We start from the raw sequence: 12,115 nt of genomic DNA on the forward strand, positions 1-12,115 counted from the left end.
AAAAAAAGTAGGGTTTAGGGACAACAGGTTTAGGTAGGATTTTCTTGGAAATAAATGATGAGGTAAGATAATGGAAAATAAATAATGAGGTAAGAAATATGTATCAATACAGAAAGCATGCTTGGATAGGATTTTTTTGGTAGAAACAAATGTTAAAATAAGACGAAAGATCTATGGAATTAAGTTTTGGGGTGGACTGCAGTACCAAATATTACACTGAAAACAAACCCTGCCCTTTCCCCTTGTGTTATCCCACTATGTATTTGTGTACCCTTAGGTATTTGTGTTTTTCCTGTCTTTATGTGCTTAGCTGATGAGAGTTATGTTGTAGAATTTTCCTAATGCTATATTATTTACTTTGTAAAGATGTTTAGACATGATTTATTTTGTTTTGTTTTAATGCTCATGTGTGAAGTTGATGTTTCGAAAGTTATTCTGATCTTTTATGTATTTACTTATGTCATAATTCCTGTAACACTGATGTATATGTTTATTTCTATTCTTTTGTAAAGCCCCTATTACTACAAATGTTATCTGTATCGTTATGTTCTTTAATGATGTATTTTGTACCTTTGTTATTGTACTCTTATGTTATAAAATTGTAATTGACACCAATTCGTCAAATTAAGTAACTTGTAAGCTACATTTCACTGCACACGTTTCTATTGGTCATAGTATATGGACAATATGTGAGAAGTAGGGACTTATAGTGTTTGCACGTGTGTTGATAATTCAGCAAGGGACTGATTAACAGCATTGCTGGTTCTAAGGACAATTCCAACAACTTTGTGAGTGCACAAGTGGTGGTTTATGGACTTGCTATATTGTCTGCAAGACTCTTCGATGGTGATTGTGCACCTGCACAGTTGCAACTGATGGCTGCTGGCCATCTCTAAAAGAACTACAGTGGGTCTACACCTTTCATCACCCACTAGTACCATTATTTCTACAAGGAATGCAGTGGGTCTGCACCTCTGGTGGCCCACCAATACCGTAATCTCTAACAGGACTACAGTGGTCTGCTCTGTGATGACCTACCTACAAATATTCTTCAGAACTTCGACTGAGTCTATGGTGGGTTTTCTCTGTTGTTGCCCATTACCTGTCTGCATGTCAAGAGTCAGCACTGTCTTTCCGTTGGAAAGACGCTGTGCTGCGTGCAGTCTGTGGCTGGTTTGCATTGTTATTGGCTATTGTAGTGTTGGGCAGTTGGCTGTTAACAGCACGTAGCGTTGCGCAGTTGGAGGTGAGCCGCCAGCAGTGGTGGATGTGGGGAGAGAGACGGCGGATTCTTGAGAGCGGACGATCTGGACGTGTGTAATATTGGATATCATGGACTGATATATATATTATGACTTTTGAACACTATTAAGCTAAATACATTGTTTGTTCTCTATCAAAATCTTTCATTTGCTAACTAAGCCTATCAGTAGTTAGTGCCTTCAATAGTTTGAATCTTTTATTTAGCTGGCATTAGTGGCGCTCAATGTATTGCAGTAGTTCGAATAACGAAGATTTTTGCGAGGTAAGTGATTTGTGAAACGTATTGGTTAATTTAGTCAGGGCCATTCTCTTGTAGGGATTATTGAAAGTCAGATGGCGTTGCGCTAAAAATATTGTGTGTCAGTTTAAGCACAGTCATGTATAATTTTTCTAAGGGGACGTTTCAGGTCATCAGTCCCTAAGCTTACACACTGCTTAACCTAAATTATCCTTAGGACAAACTCACACACCCATGCCCGAGGGAGGGCTCGAAACTCCGCCGGGACCCGCCGCACAGTCCATGACTGCAGCGCCTAATGCTGCTCGGCTAATCCCGCGCGGCATTAATTTTTGCTCTTGCACATGTGCTTGGAGGTACTAGCCAACCCGAAAATAGGAGGAGGAGCAGAAGAAGAAGGAGATGAGTGTTTAACGTGCCGTCGACAACTAGGTCATTAGAGACGGATCACAAGTTTGGATTAGGGAAGGATGGGAAAGGACATCGGCCCTGCCATTTCAAATGAACCGTCCCGGCATTTTCCTGAAGCGATTTAGGGAAGTCACGGAAAACCTAAATTATCATGGCCGGAAGCCAAACGTTATACAGATATGAACTTAAAAAATTGCAGGAGACTTGGAAAAACGGAATTTGGACATGACTAGTATCCTTCAACATAATGTATTTACTACTATTTATTTAAAAAGTTTCAGCTCATAGAATAGTATTTCTAGTTCCAAACTAGTAACTTATTTCAGTGCTGCAAAAGACAGGAATTAATTCTCACCGAATCAAACACTGAAGCACGAAAAGCATTCAAATGAATCTTACATCCATTCTGAAAGCAATAGCATTTCTGTTCTGCACAGTCTTCAGTCTTTGCAATGTATTGTATTAGATTATTGTCGTATTATGTAGTTTATTTTACACTTTAAAGAGCATCTGTCCTATTCCCGAAAAAGTCCACATTACGTGGCGAGTCATGTTATAAACACTATCATGACACACTAAAAAATGCTCATATTCTTCATGATGGCCCGGATGATCACCCATCCAACTACTGGCCACGCCCGACAGCGCTTAACTTCGGTGATCTGACGTGAACTGGTGTATCGAATGGAATCCTGAAGCTATATGTTGCATATGACGCGAGCGTAAACACGACATCTGAACAGTCTGTTACAGACAGGTGTGTAGTGAAAATGACAGCATGTCGCCAGTTACCTTACTTTGAACGTGGGGTGATAATTGGTACAAGGGCCCCCGTTCATAGCATGTCGAGGATCACACAATTCGTGCTTTCGAGGCCAGCAGTCTCCTGAAGACGAAATGTTCTCGCCGGCCGGTGTAGCCGAGAGGTTCTAGGCGCTTCAGTCTGGAACCACGCGACCGCTACGTCGCAGGTTCGAATCCTGCCTCGGGCATGGTTGTGTGTGATGTCCTTAGGTTAGTTAGGTTTAAGTAGTTCTAAGTTCTAGGCGACTGATGACCTCAGATGTTAAGTCCCGTAGTGCTCAGAGCCATTTGAACTATTTTTGAACAAAATGTTCTCACACGCCTGAGCTGTCGCACACGACGAACGCAGGTATCTGAAGAATGAACGTTATATTGTCCCGCAGAACTGTATGGGGCGATAGACACTTTACGCTGTCATATCGGCGCCGATTTGAATATATAGCGTCAGGAACCCGTTCCGGTCAGGACTTTGCGGAGACAAATGCACCGCATTGGCTTCGGCACTGGGCGAACAATACACATCCACTGCTTTCCCATGACTTTCGACCATTCAGTATCGTTCTAATGCCTGCGGTATCTTAACATATGCAGATCATCACTGATTTCCAAATTTCACCAAGGCATCTCAGGGAAAGGCATGTTCGACGCAAAAAGAGAGTTTTCCCAATCGACCGTACACAAAAAGTTTAACGTCTACTGCAGATACTGGTCGTCAGTGAGCGTCACTGTAGTCCGTAGAATAAACTATTATTTGAGAAAACTACGCACTTCTCATCTCGCCGGGAAATTTCGTGTCATAACCCACACAGTTATATGAAATTCGAACTTTGCGTTATTGTGTAGGTACTGGTGTAAAACGTCTCTTTGCAACAGGTCGTGTTTTTTATTACTTACTATCAACGTATTCTTCTGCAGGTTACGAATGGTTCATAATTATTTGATATTGTAATATGCCGTTTCTGAGAATCCCTTCTAGAATCGAGATTGAGAGATGATTTCTCTTCTTTCTGTTTTGCTGGAATTTATTGCTCGACTTTCGCTGCGTAGCTGCAGCAGCTGCGAGGAGGCAAAACGCGTAGTTCAAGTACACCATAGGCGAAAGCTGTGCAGCTGCCACGGTGCACTTCGACAATGGCTGACTTCGTGGAGTGGCCGAAGATGGTGAGATATCACAACATACACACACCAAACAATGTTTTGCATCACCCCGGTTCCCAGAACACCTGAAGATAGACGTTAACTGTGGATATTGTATCACAGACACAGTCCCTTTGACTCTTTACAGATGTCACTAAACCCGTCCAAAGGTGTAAACAACCATGCATGAGCAGCACCTATTGGACGGAGCGGTGTTCGACAGCCGATCAGTTCCAGTCATTCCACCACGAAGGAGGTACACGGCTCGTGTTTTCTGTAGTTCAACCATGCCTCCTAGACGGTCGATACCGCGTTTCGATCGCGTCCGCATTGTTACTTTGTGCCAGGAAGGGCACTCAACAAGGGAAGTGCCGGCCGAAGTGGCCGTGCGGTTAAAGGCGCTGCAGTCTGGAACCGCAAGACCGCTATGGTCGCAGGTTCGAATCCTGCCTCGGGCATGGATGTTTGTGATGTCCTTAGGTTAGTTAGGTTTAATTAGTTCTAAGTTCTAGGGGACTAATGACCTCGGAAGTTGAGTCCCATAGTGCTCAGAGCTATTTGAACAAGGGAAGTGTCCGGGCGTCTTGGAGTAAAACAGAGCGATGTTGTTCGAACAGGGAGAAGATACAGAAAGACAGGAACTGTCGATGACATGCCTCGCTCAGGCCGCCCATGGGCTACTACTGCAGTGGATGGCGGTTGCCTACGGATTATGGATCGGTGGCACCCTGACTGCAACGTCACCGCTTTGAATAATGCTTTTCTCGCAGCCACAGGACGATGTGTTACGGCTCAAACTGTGTGCAGTAGGCTGCATGATGCGCAACTTCACTTCCGACGCCCATGGCGAGATCCATCTGTGCAACCACGACACCATGCAGCGCGGTACAGATGGGCCCAACAACATGCCGAATGGACCGCCCATGATTGGAATCACGTTGTCTTCACCCATGAATGTAGTATATGCCTTCAAACAGACAATCGTCGGAGGCGTGTTTGGAGGCAACCCGGTCAGGTTGAACGCCTTTGACACACTGTCCTGCGAGTGCAGCAAGGCGGAGGTTCCCTGCCATTTTTGGGTGGTATTATGTGGAGCCGACGTACGCCGCTGATAGTCATGGAAGGCGCCGTAACGGCTGAACGATACATGAATGCCATCCTCCGACCGATAGTGCAACCATAAAGGTAGCATATTAGTGAGGCATTCGTCTTCGTGGACGACAATTTGCGCAGCCATCGTGTACATCTTGTGAATGGCTTGCTTCAGCATAACGACATCGCTCGACTACAGTGGCCAGCATGTTCTCCAGACATGAACCCTATCGAACATGACTGAGATAGATTGAAAACAGCTGTTTATGGACGACATGACCGACCAAGCACTCTGAGGGATCTACGCCGAATCGCAGTTGAGGAGTGGAACTATCTGGACCAACAGACCATTCATGAACCTGTGGCTAGTATGCCACGACAAATACAGGCATGCATCAATGCTAGACGAGGTGCTGCTGGGTATTAGAGGTACCGGTGTGTACAGCAATCTGGACCAGCACCTCTGAAGTTTCCTAGTCAAGTTGTGCCACAAAAACCTTTTCTCCCAAATTCTATCCAATACCTCGCCATTGGGTACGTGATACACCCATCTAATTTTCAATATTCTTCTTTAAGACCATATTTCAAAAACTTCTACTCTTTTTCTTGTCTGAACTGTTAATCGTCAACGTTTCGCTTCTACTTAAGGCTAAATCCCTGACAACTACCTTCAGAAAAGGCTCCTTAACATTTTAATTTACACTCGATGTCACCAATATTCTCTTCATCAGAAACCCTTTTCTTGCCATCAGCATTCTACTTTTTATATACTCGCTACTTCAGCCATCATTATTTTACTGCCCAAAAAGGAAAATTAATATACTACTTTTAGTGCCCCTTTTCTTAATCTAATACCTCAGCATCTCTTGCTTTTGTTAGTCTTATGTCCTTGCAATGCATGGTCCATTCTTTTCAACTGCTCTCCCAAGTCCTTTGCTGCCTCTGATTACGTAATTACAATGTCAGCAGAAAAAAACTCAGAGTTTTTTTCCTGAACTTTAATTTCGTCACCAAATTTTTCTCTGGTGTCATTTAGTGCTTGCTCAGTGTTCAGACTTAATGACATCGAGGATTAGCTACAACCCTGTCTTGCTCCCTTTCCAATCACTGCGTCCCTTCCAAGCTCTTCGACTATTACAACTGCCGTCCAGTTTCCGTAAAAGTTGTAAACAGCCTTTCGCTCCCTGTACTACAGCCATGCTACCTTCCGACTTTCAAAGAGTGTCTTCCAGTTGTGCCGAAATAAGCTCTGTATCATTTGAGAGTCACAGAAGCGAATAAGTGTGCCGGGACTGAGTCCAGTTGACTGCTACTGATAACGTAACTGAAATTAAAAATTGAAAGAGCTTTTCCAATCTTTGTCAGTATATGCTTCAGTATATCAATGTTAAAATTAGTAGAACGAAAAACCAGTCCTAGTTGCAAATTTCTGTGTGAACTGTAAATGTTCATTGCATATATTTGACGTCTTCGGAAATACCATTTTCGACTATGTTATGACGATTTGAAAAAAAATTGCAACGTTGACTGGTTTTTTGTTCTACTGATTAACATAAGTTGCTGACCCAAGCTACTCCACCATGCTGGAAATCCGTAAATGTTAAAATGGTTAAATCTCAGAATGATCAGATGAATAAGTTTTACTAAATATATTATTTTAAGAAAAACGTAAGTGACAGTAAATAATCCAGCTAGAAAGCTAAAAAATTGTTCAGAACGTGAAAATTTATGTTACAATAAACAGTTACAGGTTTCAACTTGTGGTGTCACCGCCAGACACCACACTTGCTAGGTGGTAGCTTAAATCGGCCGTGGTCCATTTAGTACATGTCGGACCCGCGTGTCGCCACTGTGTGATCGCAGACCGAGCGCCACCACAAGGCAGGTCTCGAGATACGGGATAGCTCTCGCCCCAGTTGTACGACGACTTTGCTAGTGACTACACTGACGAAGCCTTTCTCTCATTTGCCGAGAGACAGTTAGAATAGCCTTCAGCTAAGTCCATGGCTACGACCTAGCAAGGCGCCATTAGCCGTATCTGAAGAGAGTCTTATTTGTATTGTCAAGAGCGATGTACCACAAGGATAGAATAAAGTTAAGTATTCGAGGAGCTGCATACTTTTCTTATTAGAATTCAATACTTATCCTGTTCCAGACTTGACGCCAGTCGGCGTGTGTGTACGCGTGCCTTTCGGCTCCCTTCTCAGTGTGGCATAGCTAGCTTGTTACGCCACAACAGATTAGCGACGAGGATTAAAGGATCGTGTTCTTTCTACTTGCTTTGCTCTGATTTATTTGTGTCATGGCTTCGCCACAATCTCCAGATGTACTGTCCGAATTTTATCGCTTGCAGAATCAGCAGACGCAGGCGTTATTGGATGCCCTTGGACAGCTCGTCCGGGGTCAACGTGCCATTCAAACCGATGCGGCAGCCGCCGCTTCGCCGCTACCGCAGCCACATTTCGCAGTTGCACCGCCTTTTAGGCCCTACGTCCCTGACGTGGAATCGTGGACCGAGTGGTCCCGCCAGTTTGGATTTCATCTCGCCGCCTACAGAATTCAAGGTAACGAGCGGCAGCCTCATTTATTGTCGTGTGTAAGGGTGCAAACGTACTGTGTGATAGTGAAATTGTTTCCCCGACGCGACGTAGCAACTCTGGCCTACGAAGAAATGTTGTCGGCATTGGACGCCTATTTCAAAGCAACAGTCAATGTAGTTGCAAAGAGGTATACTTTCTTTCGTACGAAACGTACGGCCGGTCAAACTAATAGGGAGTGGGTTGCAACTTTGCAAGGCCTTACTAGGGATTGTGCATTTGAATGTGACTGTGGCCTTCCTTATTCAGATACTATGGAGCGTGATGCAATTGCACAGAACGTTTCTGATGTTCGCATACGGGAGCAAATTTTGAAACTAGTTAATCCCTCCCTTCAACAAGTGATAGACATATTGGATAGACAAGACACACTTGACTGTGCTCAGGAATCTTTTGAAACTTCGCCAGCTGTGTGTCACATTAACCGGCCCGTCGGGCGCGCAGCGCGGCCCGGTAAACTGCCCTCGCACACGTCAGCGCAGCTGCCGCCACGCTCTAAACCAGGTGTGCCGCGCCAGATTACAAATGCAGTGAAATCATGCCTGCGGCGTGCTACTAGACATTCGCGTGAACATTGTACGTCACGCCAAGCTATTTGCTTTTTCTGTAATAAGAAAGGACATGTTCAAAGTGTTTGCCAGAAAAAGCTCAGATCAGACAATCACAACCATTCCTTTGCTTCGCGCCGGAATCGAACCAAGAACACTCAGGTTCGTGGACCTTCGCCCATGGACATTCATGTAGTTAATTCCGCTTCGTCCAGTGCCACTTTCTCTAACAGTGACTGTGTTCGTCCCACAAAAAGTGTGCGTCGACGTCGCCGGAACTCGCGTCAATTAGCAAGTGATGCTGTACCTGTATCAGTTCAAATTGCACGAGACAGTCGCTCTTGTCGTCAGCAGGACAATAAACTTTTTGTAGATTTGGACTTTAATGGCAAGGTCATACCATTCCAGCTCGATACCGGAGCTGCAGTTTCATTGCTCAATCACGACACGTACAAACAACTGGGCAAACCTCCGTTGCGTGCCGCAAATGTTCAGTTAAACAGTTATTCAGGACAGCAGATCCCTGTGTTAGGACAGTGCACTCTTCTTGCAACATACAAGGGACAAACAAAACTTGTGTCATTTTACGTTTTTCGTTCTTCTACTGCAGTGAACTTGTTTGGTGTAGATTTATTTCAGTTGTTTAACATGTCTATTGTAAATCAGGTCCTATCAGTGAATCAGACTGTGCCTTCAGACAGTGTTTCTCGTCTGTGTGAAGAATTTGCAGACATTTTTGCACCGGGCCTTGGTTGCGCTAAGAATTATGAAGCACATTTGGAACTGAAAGTCAACGCGCAACCGACATTTTTCAGAGCGCGCAATGTTCCCCACGCATTGCGTGATGAGGTCGCAAGAACATTACACGATTTAGAATCACAAGGTGTAATTGAACGTGTGCAAGCTTCTCTCTGGGCCTCACCCTTAGTAATTTTGCCAAAACCTTCCAGAAAACTAAGACTTTGTGTGGACTTCAAGGCAACAGTGAATCCACAACTAGTGACTGCAGCTTTTCCCTTACCCCGCCCGGAAGATCTTTTTGATAAACTGTGCCCGGGTAAATACTTTTCCAAGTTGGACCTAGCAGATGCGTACTTGCAAATCCCAGTGGACGCCGAATCCCAGCGCGTCTTGGTGGTTAACATGCATCTTGGTTTGTACCGATTCAAAAGACTGCCATTCGGGTGTGCATCCGCCCCTGCATTGTTTCAGCAATATTTACAAACTGTTTGTGCGTCGGTCCCTACTGCTGCGAACTATCTGGACGATATTGTGATCTCCGGAAAGACGGCAGACGAGCATTTAGCACACCTACGAACATTATTTCAGGTATTGCACCAACATGGTCTTCGCTTGCGGAAGGACAAATGTGTGTTTTTTGCTTGTGACTTACCATACCTGGGCCATGTCATCAATGCCCAAGGCATACATCCGAGTCCAGAGCACCTCCGTGCCATACAAGATTTACCTTCACCACAAAATGTGAAGCAGCTACAGAGTGTGTTGGGTAAAATTAACTATTACAATAAATATGTGCGCAATGCCTCTTCCATTTCAGCTCCGCTTCATAGCTTACGCCGTAAGGGTGTTCCGTTCGTCTGGACGACGGAATGCGACCGCGCCTTTCGCCAGTTGAAATCGGCGTTGCTTTCTAATACTTGCCTCACGCCATTCGATCCCCAGAAACCCCTTTTGTTGATGGTAGATGCATCGGATTTCGGGATCGGTGCTGTGCTTGCGCACAAAGTTGGCTCGCATGATCGCCCTATTGCCTTTGCGTCAAAATTGCTCTCGTCTGCGCAAAGAAATTACTCACAGATAGAGAAAGAAGCTTTGGCTCTCGTGTTTGGTTCCATGATTTCTTGTATGGTCGTCACTTTACCATCATCACAGACCACAAACCTTTGACATCGCTTTTTCATCCGAACAAGCCTGTACCTCCGCGTACAGCGCAGAAATTCATTCGCTGGTCTATTTTCCTCTCGCAGTACCGCTACGATATCTTGTATCGGTCCACTGCTAAGCATGGAAACGCCGATGCATTGTCCCGTTTGCCTGTTGCTGAGGATAAAGCATTCAATTCTTCCGAACTTGCTTGCATGTTCATTGATGCGGAAACCGATGACGTGGTCGAATCGTTTCCGATTGATTTTCGTCGTGTAGCTACAGCCACAGACGCTGACCCGGTCCTTGCTACCGTTTTGCGTTTTGTTGCTACGCAATGGGCTTTGTCAAAGTCTCGGATCGAGGGTCCGTTGGTTCGCCGATTTTTTGCTCATAAGGAGAGACTTTTTGTACGACGTGGTGTTTTGTTGTTGCGTTCTGATAATGATCAGTCCAGGGTCGTGGTCCCACGTTCGTTACAGTCCTCTGTCTTACGGCTTCTTCACCAAGGACATTGGGGTATAGTGCGAACGAAACAACTTGCTCGTCAGCACTGTACTTGGTTCGGAATCGATGCTGCGATTACGAATATGTGCTCTTCTTGCATGGCGTGTGCCGAACAACAATCCGCACTGCCGCGGAAAGTCTTTGCATGGCCAAAAGCCACTTCCCCTTGGCAACGCTTGCACATCGATTTTGCTGGTCCATTCTGGAATGCTCGATGGTTGGTTCTGGTAGCTGCCTTCAATAATTTTACTTTTGTTGTCCGGATGTCTTCCACGACGTCCTCTGCCACCATCCAAGCGTTGTCTGCTATCTTTTGCATTGAAGGTCTTCCGCAGACGATTGTTTCCGACAATGGCCCACAATTCATGTCCGCAGAATTTCAGTCATTCTGCCAGGCCAATGGTATTCAACATCTGACATCCGCGCCGTTTTCGCCTCAGTCAAACGGTGCCGCTGAACGATTGGTCCGGACTTTCAAGTCACAGATGTTGAAGTTGAAAGAGTCGCATTCTCGGGAGGACGCCTTGTTGCTCTTTTTGTCTTCATATCACTCTCAGCCCCGAGATGGTCGCTCGCCGGCTGAGTTGCTCCACGGTCGTCCTCATCGGACCTTGATGTCTTTGCTGCATCCGCCGCATCAGGTTCCTGTGCAGCGGCAGACTCCTGCTGTTGCTCCAGGCGACGTTGTATTTTATCGCAACTATCGAGGTTCACGGCGTTGGCTCGCAGGGCGCATTCTTCGCTGCCTCGGCCGCGCGATGTATTTGGTTTTGGGGGCCTCTGGTGAGGTGCGTCGGCATCTCAATCAGCTGCGCCTCTGTCGTCGCACGGGTTCTGCCGCTCCTCGTCTGCTTTCAGCGACGGTGCCGTCTGGTCAGCGCCCTGGGGACCCATCTACTGGCTCGCCTCATCCCCAGGTGTTACCGACGATGCCTTCCATTTTGCCCCATGGCGACGCGCCGCCGCAGCCTCCGCCGCCACCGCCGCCGCCGCCTGTCCTCCAGCCGGCGCCACCCGCATTCGACGCTTCGCTGCAGCCGCCAAGCGCCTCCCTGGGTCACACGCCGCCGATCGCTTCCCGTGACCTCCGCCATGGAACTCTTGCCCGCTCCGGACCACGTGACGTCATCGCGCGTCGAGTACCCCGACGCAACGGAGGTCGACCCTTCGGCCCCTCCTGTCTCCTTACGGGCGCATACACCGCATGTTGACGTGCACCCTGGACTAGGTTTTCAGGCGTTTCCTAGCTCCCCTCGGACCGAATGGCCGGGTGCGGGTGGCACAGCCTCGCCTGTTGTTAGGCTCCCCACCTCATCGCATGCGTCAACATGGGGTCCTCCCCACGGCGGGCGGAAGCCTTATAACACGACCGTTCGCCGATTTGCGGGGGAGGAATGTGGTGTCACCGCCAGACACCACACTTGTTAGGTGGTAGCTTAAATCGGCCGCGGTCCATTTAGTACATGTCGGACCCGCGTGTCGCCACTGTGTGATCGCAGACCGAGCGCCACCACAAGGCAGGTCTCGAGATACGGGATAGCTCTCGCCCCAGTTGTACGACGACTTTGCTAGCGACTACACTGACGAAGCCTTTCTCTCATTTGCCGAGAGACAGTTAGAATAGCCTTCAGCTA

The sequence above is a fragment of the Schistocerca serialis genome, chromosome 2 (genome assembly GCF_023864345.2).
Source record: "Schistocerca serialis cubense isolate TAMUIC-IGC-003099 chromosome 2, iqSchSeri2.2, whole genome shotgun sequence".
NCBI lineage: Eukaryota > Metazoa > Arthropoda > Insecta > Orthoptera > Acrididae > Schistocerca > Schistocerca serialis.